Genomic DNA, 10,232 nt, shown 5'->3' with positions numbered 1-10,232 from the left:
GATAGGCRAAACAGACTAGTCCTTGTAAGAGCCTCAGCAAGGCAGAGCGTGAGGGTTTCGTGGAGCCATGCGGTGAGCAAGCAAGGACTTCTGTCCTGTCCTACAATGGGTCCTGCAGCATGTCCTGCTCCAGGATGCCCTCAGCCATGACTCAGGCTCCTGCAGGCTCAGTGCTATGCTCACCATATGGATGAATGTAGTATCAAAGGTAGAGACGCCAGCAGAAACATCTAAGAGCCTCATCGAGCAGAAGCATGGGCTCCTGCTGCACAGCATTGAAGACAAATCCCATGATGCTCAGAAGACCAAAAAAAGGGTCCTCAGGCTCTGAGTTGCAGCGATGAGTGGAGGTTTGGAGGGGGGCGTTGTGCTCACTGGGCAAGCAGAGCCAACATGGCACAAAATAGAAGAAGGGGAATAAGCAGAAGTTGGAAGTCTTTGTCCTTAGTCAGCATTATGGTTTAATTTATAAAATAGGAGCTTTATAGGAGAGTTCCCAGAGCTGGAACGCAGATGCTGAAGCACAAAGCCAGCATTGTTGCTGCTGGCAGGATGACAATCCAGTACTTTGGGTTACCTGCCAATGCAAGTCTGCATCTCCTCAGACAGACATGGTCCATCTTCCAGGTGAGGAGTAATGGTTTCTTGCTCCCACTTTGGGGCTACAAGTGGAATTAACTAAAACTTAATATTCTCTGAGCTTTTCGATCAGAAAGGTTGTTCACGACTGATGTGAAAAAGCACGCTTGAAAAATGCTGCATTAATACTCACAGTAAGAAAAGGTGGCCACGGTATCACAACTGGGTGAGGTAGCAGAAGCCACATCTTGTGCTCTCCTCACTGCCCCATGCAGCACCCGCGCTTGGAAGATGGGGATGATGGCACTCCCGAAGACACGCAGCTCTGTGCTTTTCTGCTCAGCAAGCAGCGAGCAGATGGTGAGGTTGTCCACCACACCCTCTGCAAAGGATGTTTTCCCTTGGCTGCTCTCAAGAGGACTGCTCAGCTGGGAAAGGCTGAACTACAGCAGGGCTTAGGGAAGAAACAGGAATATCAAGTTGAGCAAAGTGAGCAAGGAGACTATATTTTGGCTTCAGTTACTATTTCTGAGCAGGTAATTGTGAATCAATGGAGGGAAGATGACTGGTCTAAAAACGTATCTTTCTGGAACAGCAAGGACACTGAAAGGAAGGTTGTGGCAATGCTGCATTGACAGGAATTTTCACTTCTGGTAGAAGTGGTAGAAAGCAGAAGAAATACACAGTATCTGGTACAGTATTTGGATATTTTACATGTCTAATAGAAGCAGCATTTATAAATGCTACACAAAATGTTAGTGAAAAGGGAATGTCCTCACTCCATTTGACTCTAAAAAATGGGAAGGGCTGTGGTGAGCCCACAGACAGTCCATCCTCTCCTGCCGTCTCAAMGTCCAATATTGCTCTCCGTGTGCAGAACACGGAAACTCTGACAGGGAAGAGCGGTGCAAGGAGAGGATACCAGGACTGGAGACCTTCTGGAGCCCCATGGAAGCACAGGGGAACCCAGCGTTCACTGCTGACACATGTGCTTGCAGGAGAGCTCCTGGCCCGCCGTAGGTCGAGGTAATTTTCAAAACATAGTCATGCACCCACAGCCTTCCTCCAAATTTGAGAGCGATGCAATTTTTCACATGGGAGGGAATGGCTGGTGCATGGCAAATGTACAGAGATTTGGCAGTTTTCTAATGAAATGTTTTCTCAGTATCATGTGTTCCAAAAAGATCTCTTTTTTTCAGCATTCTTCTCTTTAAAGACTGCATTAGAAACTTTAATTGTGCCTTAATAAGAAATACGTAATTAGAAACTTTAATGTACTTTAATTGGAGCTGACTGGTATTTTGCTTTAGCACAACTTGAACCAAATCGGAGTATTTTTGTTTGCTRAATTCAGTCAAACTTTTCACTGCGTGATTACCACAATAATCTCTATTTTTAATAGATATCAGAGTCTCCAAGGAAGAACTGATGAGGAGGTTCATGATTCATTCTTTTTCATGGGCCGGGCGGTGTGGACAAAGCASGGCTCCCAGGTGGCAACGTAGTTTCCCTTTGATCAAAGCAGAAGAGCATCGCGGTAGAGGAACTGCAGGAAGCTCTCCTGCGGGCGTATTTGGAGCAGGGGATGTCTGAGCTAGAGGAACCACAGAGAAATGCACTTTTATGTCAAAATGACTTATAATAAGATGTTAAGTTTGTTCAGGAAGCTGAAATGAAATATTTAAATACAGCACTAGAGTAGCATTTTATTTTCATGAAAATACTGAAATGTCACTTGCTAATCAAAAATCATTTTAAAATTTGCTTTGAAATATCAGCATCTTTTTGCAACTTCCCCCCCCCCCCAGGAAGAATCAAATGGAGAGAGGGAAAAAAAGTTGAGATATTGACCATTTCCTCACATACGAGACATTTGTTTTTCAGTCTTTTCTGGTGAGTTTGTTTGGAGCCATCATTTTTGTTGGGAGCAGATAGAATCAGGCTAGAGAGCAGCCTATGTTGTTGCATCCAGCATTCGAATTATATTATCTTTGTTTCTCACACTGATGACAAGACATTTATGTTGGAGATCTCCGCTGGGCATTAGAGCTATTCTAAAAGGTTTTCATGGTTTGAAATAAATGTCTTAAAAGAAAAAGCAAGTTCTTGTATGAAAGCGCAGCTGTCCTATATTTCTGATTGGGGCAGCTTTGATTTTCTTTAGGTGAGGTTTGTTAGTCTGTCATTACTAATTTCCATATARAGATATTTTTACATATATAAAAATGTGTTAAACACAATAAGTCTATTTCTTTTGTACTTCAGTCCCTCAAAATTCAGATAAAAGTTTCTTATCTGCCTTCTGGTTGTTCAACAGGAAAATCTGTTCTTTAGTCGGTTCTGACAGAATTTGGTGTATAAGGTTCAAACTACCATTGTGAAAGGGTTATTCTGTAATAGTGACCAAAATATACTTGAATTCATTATGTTAGTAGGATGATAAAGTCAAAAATTCCACAAGATGATATCTACCTTAAAAAAGACCTTCTGGTTAGTATATAATTTGTTTGTAGGGGGTTTAACACAAAAATTCAAAGAACTGTAAGGATAAAATGTTTGCAAGCAGCATAAAATCTGTTTTAAAATAACATATGGAAGCCTCTGAAGAAATGTATATCACTTATCCAAAAATTTAAGGAACAGAAATAGCTGATATGGTTGAAAAGAAGAGTAGAGGAAGCTATCATCAGATGTATAAAAAAAAAAACCTTTCAAAAAAATGAAGTCAGGTCTAAATGGAGAATGTAGACAGAAGCATAAGTCTTGACAGGTTAAATGTAAAATGATAATAAGTCAGGTTGGTAAAATATTTTAAGGCACAACTTGCCAAAAGATATAAAGAAAAAAATCTCACAACGAATGCTTTTTGAATCGCAAGGAGCAGGAAACCTACCATAACGTCTGTTGTACCAGCAGATGTCCGAGATGGAAAAGAAGCTCCCAGGGAAGAAGAGAAAAGTAAATTATTGGCATTGGTACTGACAACAGAAGTGTTTGGGAGGGAAGCCGGAGAAACTGCATCCAAGTGACCTGTCAGTAGAGGCTGTCTGCAAACAAACCATCAGGGAGATGGTGTCCAGGTGAGGTGTCACCACGCCGCAGCCAGTGAGGGACAGAAGCCTGGCATCAGCGATGCCCAAGGACCAAGCCTGCCTCCCCTCCCAGAAATATTCCCCACCTTGTTGACAGCCCCCCACTCCCAAGCGATACCCGCGCTCTCGGCAGCACTCAGCTCAGCCCCGCGMTCCACGCTGGCCACCGGCAGCATCGAGGCCACGTGGCCTCCTCGGCCAGCCCAGCGCAGGTAGGACCACAGGAGACCTTGGCCACATAGCTAGGTAGGGGCTGGGGCTCTTTCTGCTCATTTTGTTTTTAACGAGGAAGGAGTCTCCCAGGTGATACATACTTGCTTTTCGTTTCTCCAGCTTGGTCAGCACCTCCGTGCAGGGCCAGGACTTGGACATGCAGCATCTCCCCATGTTTGTAAGATGAGCCTTGGGACTACTTTAGCCAAGCTTCTTCAATGTGAGGCTTTGCTTTATTTCCTGTGAAATTTCTGAACTTACTTAAACTACCAGGCATTATACTTTTTAAGCAAACCCAGATATTTTCTAATCCCCAAGTTGCAAAGGTTGCTGTCTAGGTACTAGAAGCCTTTCTCCGCCTCAAGCTCTGCTCTCTACACAACTAACCCTTACAAAGCCAGAAGATCTCCAACCTGCAAAAACTACCCAAGCTTTCTTTTTACCCTCCCCCTTGAGATTTTTATCCAAATGACCCAGTGAAAGGCTCTTACAAGTCAGAGATGTATTACAAAATAAGATAAACTAAGTCTATTTTAACAACGCAGTGATTAGGAGCCTGCACTGTCTCCAGGTGACCCCAGCTTCTCACTTGCTTTGCCAGCTCACTGAGGTTTTAGACACTGCTCTCTCTACGACGAAGCTGTTGGAACAATTTCTAAGATCTGAGTCCAAGCTGGCATCGCTCGCTGCTGCTCGCAGAGCCCACCTGTAGCGCCCAGGCAAGTAAATCTGACTTCTGCATTATCAATGACTGCAATGTTGTGTGCCCTACAAGCAGGTCCCAATTGCCACGTGCACATTCCCCACCACACGGGTGAAACAGCACTTAACACACAGCCGTGCTTGAAAACCTAAATGCAAGCAGTGGTGTGCTAGCAAGCGCTTTTTTTTGGCTATATGCCTTTCCTCACCCRATTCTGGCTGCTGCGAATGAGGAGGCGAAATTTCTGCGATTATTGTGCAGGTGATTAGAGGAAATTGCATTTGCACCAGCTGAATCGCTCCGTGGCTGCAGCAGTGCTTCAGCTCTTAACTCGCCTGCTGGTAAGCCGCCAGCGAGAGGGGAAGTGTAGGCATAAAATGAATAGCGTAAGAGATTGCAGGTAATTATGTTTCTTAAGCTGTTAACAGGATTGGCCATTTGATAAATGAGAGGATTTGGGAATGTTTTGTCACTGACAAGCCATTGTAAGATCATAGTGGAAATGGGAGACGTTTCTTTTCACAGCGTGACTGAGAGGGGAATTCTCCCGGGTTTCTTACACCCCATAAAATTCATCTGCAATCCGGATGCCAGGGCACGGGTAGGAATGGAGAGATGTCGGCCACCTCCTGCTGGCAAAAGCAGGCGTCTCATCTACACTTGCCATTTGCATGCTCTTGGTGCCCCTTCGGAGCCTTCTGGTGTCCCAGGGGCCTCCAGGTCCCTTTTGGTGCCCCCTGGTTCCTTCTCTTTATTTTAAGGTGCCCCCGCCCCAATCCTTCTGTGGTTTTTTTGGTGTCCCCAAGGCCTCATTTCTTCATTTCAGTTCCACATGGGACTCTCAGTTTGCTTTTCAGTGTCCTCCAGAGCCCTCTGGTTCCTCTCCAGTTCCTCCACACCTCTGAGTTTTCTCCGGAGAGCTCTGAGGAACTCTGAGAGCAATGAGGAGGAAACCAGTACCGCCAGTTCGCCTTTCTACTCCATCAGTACCCTTCTGTGTGGTTTCTGGTGCCTCAGGAGCCCTCAATTTCTTTCTCAGTGCTCGCTCAGAGACCTCCACATACTTCTGAGGGTCTTCAGACCCCTTAATGTCTTTTATATGCCCCCAGCAGCCCTCCGTGCTGCCCAGCACAATCTCGTGCCTCCCAGCCTGGTCCAAGAATGATGCCCAGCGATGCAGAAGCAGTCGGCCAGACTGACATTCCCTGCAGATACCAGCACTGGAGGAACTGGTGAGCAAAGACCCTGCCTATTCCTGATCCTTTGCACAGCTTCTGTCACATGCAGTGCTGGGAGCTGCCCTGCAGCAGCTGGATGTGCTGGGGCTACTTTTGCCAGCCAGGGCAGGTTTCCTGGAGGCTCTGAGCCAGTGCAACCGATGTTTGTGTGGGGGACCAAGCAAGGAGACGAAGGTCCCCCCCAAACTGCTTCTCAGTTTTTCACCTCTTTGCTTTCCCAGGCTTTCAGCAATCGATGCCAAGGTGTACTGTTTTGGTGTCCCTGTATGTGATAGCAATGAGTATTTCCTGGGAGAAGCTGGAGCCCCTCAAACATCATTTTCCCAGCACAGCTGTGAACTGGTATGGCAGCACTTCCAGCAAAAACAAATTGTTGGCTGATGCCTTTCTTCTTAGGAGAGAAGGAGGCTGCAAAGAAGTTCCTGCAGTTTGACGTTTGATCTCTTCCCAGCAGTGAAGCGGTGCTTTGGCCTGAACAGTGGGATTGGGTAGAAGCAAAAGCACCCAGGCACTTTTAAGAACAGCAGTCGCTGCAGAGACATCTGCACTTAAGTTTTTTCTCATTATTCTTTAAGGGAAGTCTTAAAGTCACACTTAAGATGACTTTCTTTGAAGGGTAATCAGATGAYGCATTAAATGGAGAGGCAGGTGGCAGGGCCAGAACACTACCAAGGAGACTGCTGGAGCGGGGCAAGGTCTAACTAGAATGGCCAAGGGAGGGGGAAGTGGCAGCCAGACCTCACTCTGCAGCTTAAGTGCTTTGCACGGTGGCAAAAAAGCCGCTCAGGTTTTCTGCCCCCACACAACTCAGTCTCTGCAGCAACTTTCCAGTCAAGCTGGGGTTGCCCCCATCTCTCCATGTGCCCTGCTTCCAGCTCTCCTTCTCCAAGTAATTGTTTTCCACTATGTATGCAATGGAAATGTTTCAGAATGGCACAGGAAGCTGGAGTACAGGTATGAAACTGGAGTTGTACTTGCTGGGTCCTTGCTAAAATGGAGTAAAAATCAAGCTGAGATGAAGGGAGCATCCGTAAAGGAGGAGAAACAGCCCCTTGTGGCATGAGCGGTTGCATGCTGCAAAGAAATAAGAGCTGCCACAGCGAGACGACTGCTTCTGTTCGCTGCTCCTTTTTAGCACCAGCTCAGCAGCAACAATGAGCTCCTCTCCACGCAGGAGCTGCAGGACAAGCTGGGGCTGAGGAGCAGGGAAATGCCTCCTTTGCAGAGCTGTCAGCAGGAGCTGAACAAACCAAATGTCCCCTTCTTTCAGTTCCGTCTTATTCCAATTTTTATTTCCAAGAGCAAAAGCAACCCAGCGTGGTGCTCCTATGCCCAATTCCCATTCTTCTTGGAAAGAAGCGCTCCTTCTGGAGAGCAAAGCAAGCCAGCAAACACAGGCCCCCTTCCTTCTGCAGCAGCTCCTCAAGGGGTAAAGGAAGGCAAAAAACAGTTCCTGCTCCTTTGAACTCGGTCTTGGCGGGGGAGGGGAGGTCGTGGGGGAAGATCACTTACTTTGTGCTCCAGCTGTAGTTAAGAGTCTAAAACAGTGGCCCCAACCAGCTGGAGAAGGTGTGGACAATAGGTGAAAGAGCAGTTATTCTCAGCAACAAGCCCTGCTGCCCCACCAGCCTGGCAATATCACCGCTTCAGCCCCTTCCCCAGCACAGGGGGAAGAGAGAAGCAAACACCACCCCCCCTCAAGCAAAACATCCCCATCGCAGTTATTGCTAGCACAGCTGTAAGCACAGCTTCATTGAGACTCACACCTCCATGTCAACAGAGACCGGCTTTGGAAAGACACTGCTGCACGAACTGGATTCAGTGACCGTTTTCCACCCCTCCTCCCCAATGCCCAAATAAGCTCAGCTGACTCAGTTTAAGAGACTTGAGCCAGAATTTAATTTACTGAAATTGCAAAGTTTGCTGGGAATCTCAGACCCAAATGTATCAGTGTTTTCCCCAGCACGTTGGAGATGATAGCACAAAACAGAGCGCATGTAATAAAAAGTCTGCTGCAAGCCAATCGCTTGCCTCTTCCCTAAGCCTAAAGTCACAGCTAACATCTCAGGTCAGCAGACTGAGCTGAGGTAAGGGAACATGCACAGAAAACCCAGCTGCAAGGTGGACTGGCATCCAAGGTGCCCAAGGAAGGGCAGAGGCTGATTTTGGCTCGCATTCTGGATCATTTTCTGCCAAGCAAAATACCCTTCTCCAAGAGCACAATACAGTCCTACAGACCAGCGTTAGGAGCAGAATGTGGCACATCCAGAGCTGACTGCACCAGTATCTGACTAATGACCCACAGTCCCAGCTACACTGGGTGCAGCCACACAAGTTCTGAGCAAGACACGGGCACAGCACAGGATTTCCTCCCTCGGGCTCAGGGCTGCGGCTGGCAGAGAAATACAAGTGTCCAGGAAGCGTTTCTGCTCACTGGCCAGTTTTAGCAGTTCCTCACCTTCAGGTTTAGATGTGGTCAAAAGGCTTCTCCTCACAGTCTTCTCCACGCCAGGGCCCCTCGCACAGCCCAGCCTGCACTGCAGATTCCCACCCCAACGCACATGGAGCTAGCCGAGGAGCAGGATGAGGCTTAACAGTGTTCCTTCAAAATAGTGATTCGTTGTTTGCTCATACCTGCTCTTCCACACATCTCTTCAGTCCAAAAATGCACCCACTCCAGCAGGGCAGCAGCAACTCAAGGTAGGACACTAATGGACACGAGAAAAAGAGCCAGCCAGCAAGGCCTTGCAGACAAAAAGGTGCAACATCATCTGCTCATTTTCACAGAAAAGAAAAAGGAAATACAATAAGATCTGCTGCTAACTACATATAAGAAGACACTAGGAGGGTGAAAGACAGACTCATGGACACTCATGCTAAGAGAAAGAAACCCCTCACCTGCAGTTCTTCGATCAGCCCCAGGAACAGCCCAGCACTCAGCACCAACCACTCCAGCTCTTGTCCCAGCAGCCTCAGCACAATCACAGCAACAAACTCAGCTACTGGTCAAGGAAGCAGTTGTCTTCTTCAGCTCCAGCTGCTCCTCCCCTCAGCCACAGCACCACTGCCTCCACCCTGCCAGATAAATCAGGTGTTCATTTTCCGCATTATTTTTTTCTTTTGGTAAACTGGATGTGGTATAAAAGGAATGAGCTGTAACCAAAAACAACCCTCTTTTCCTCCTCTTCAGATCTACAGCCACTGAAGACATCTAAACCAACCTAGTTTCATGCTGGCAACTCAGCCTCCTTCAATTATGCCTATGGGGGTGTTCATATGTGAGAGTTCCCTTGTTTGGGAAGTGGTTGTTTCCAGACTTATGGTGCGAGTAGCTTTCCCTAGAAAGATCAGTAAGTAATCTTATTAATTTATTTATAATTTTCATTAAGCTGCTGTCCAGGCTGAGACCCATATAGCTGTCAGAACAGGGCACTTACTTAGATATAGATTATGTCTGAAGGCTCACAAAGAGAAAACAGAAATTTAAAGTATTTCTTAAACTTCAAGTGACGTTTGGTGCCCCCTGAAGCCCTCATTGTGGCTTTCAGTACTGCCCCTGAGTCCTCCACGTGTCTTATGGTTCTCAAACTTAGTCTCTGAATTTCTTAGAATCTGTCTGTCTGCCCCGTGGAAGATGTTATATGCATGCGACAGGCAGCTCTGTAGATATCTAGACCCATGGCTGGAGTGATTCAGCTCCCCAACTTTATCACAACAGCATCAGAGAAAGATGCTTGGCACAAATCAGCACAGTCAAAAGCACAACTCTTCCTTTTGTGCCCCTTCTCTGGGTTTTGCACATTCTCACTGCTCCATCATAACAATGTATGTCCATCTGCACAATTGTCTTATGGCTCGACAGCTTGCTATAAACCACAACTCCTGTACAACGCATGACCCAGACAATAAAAGGTAGTTTCTATGTGCATAGAGAGAAGTAGCCCATCCAACGGTGCTGGAAGGGGTGGCAAAGCCCTGCAGCTGAAGGAAGGGTTGGCACAGACTGCACGCCTGGTGCACTATTCCTCTTCCAAACTATGGCTCTGCTCTTCAGCCATGACTGCAAAGGACAGTGACTTTGGTCAAGGCATGACTTTAGTACCCCAACCCTTGACAGCAAAACTGAGACTTTCTAATTAATCTAGCGGAAGGAGTTTTGAAGCAACTTGAAGAAAGCAACATGAATATGCACCAAATATAGCCAAAGCCTGCTGTCTCTTGAAATGGCTCATTAATACCACACAGACAAAGCAAATGACTGATGCTTACTGCAGAGTTAAACATATCTGTGCTTGGATTATTGAAGCACTGCAGAATATTTCACCCCATATGGTTTGCCTGAAGAGGCTGTTTCAGATAATGGTTCTCGTGTTGTTTCCATGGAATTTCAATATTCCCCAGAAGATG

This window comes from Rhea americana, unplaced genomic scaffold, assembly GCF_003343005.1.
Source record: "Rhea americana isolate MKP2758 unplaced genomic scaffold, rheAme1 scaffold_264, whole genome shotgun sequence".
NCBI lineage: Eukaryota > Metazoa > Chordata > Aves > Rheiformes > Rheidae > Rhea > Rhea americana.
Note: the sequence above shows the minus strand (reverse complement) of the source record.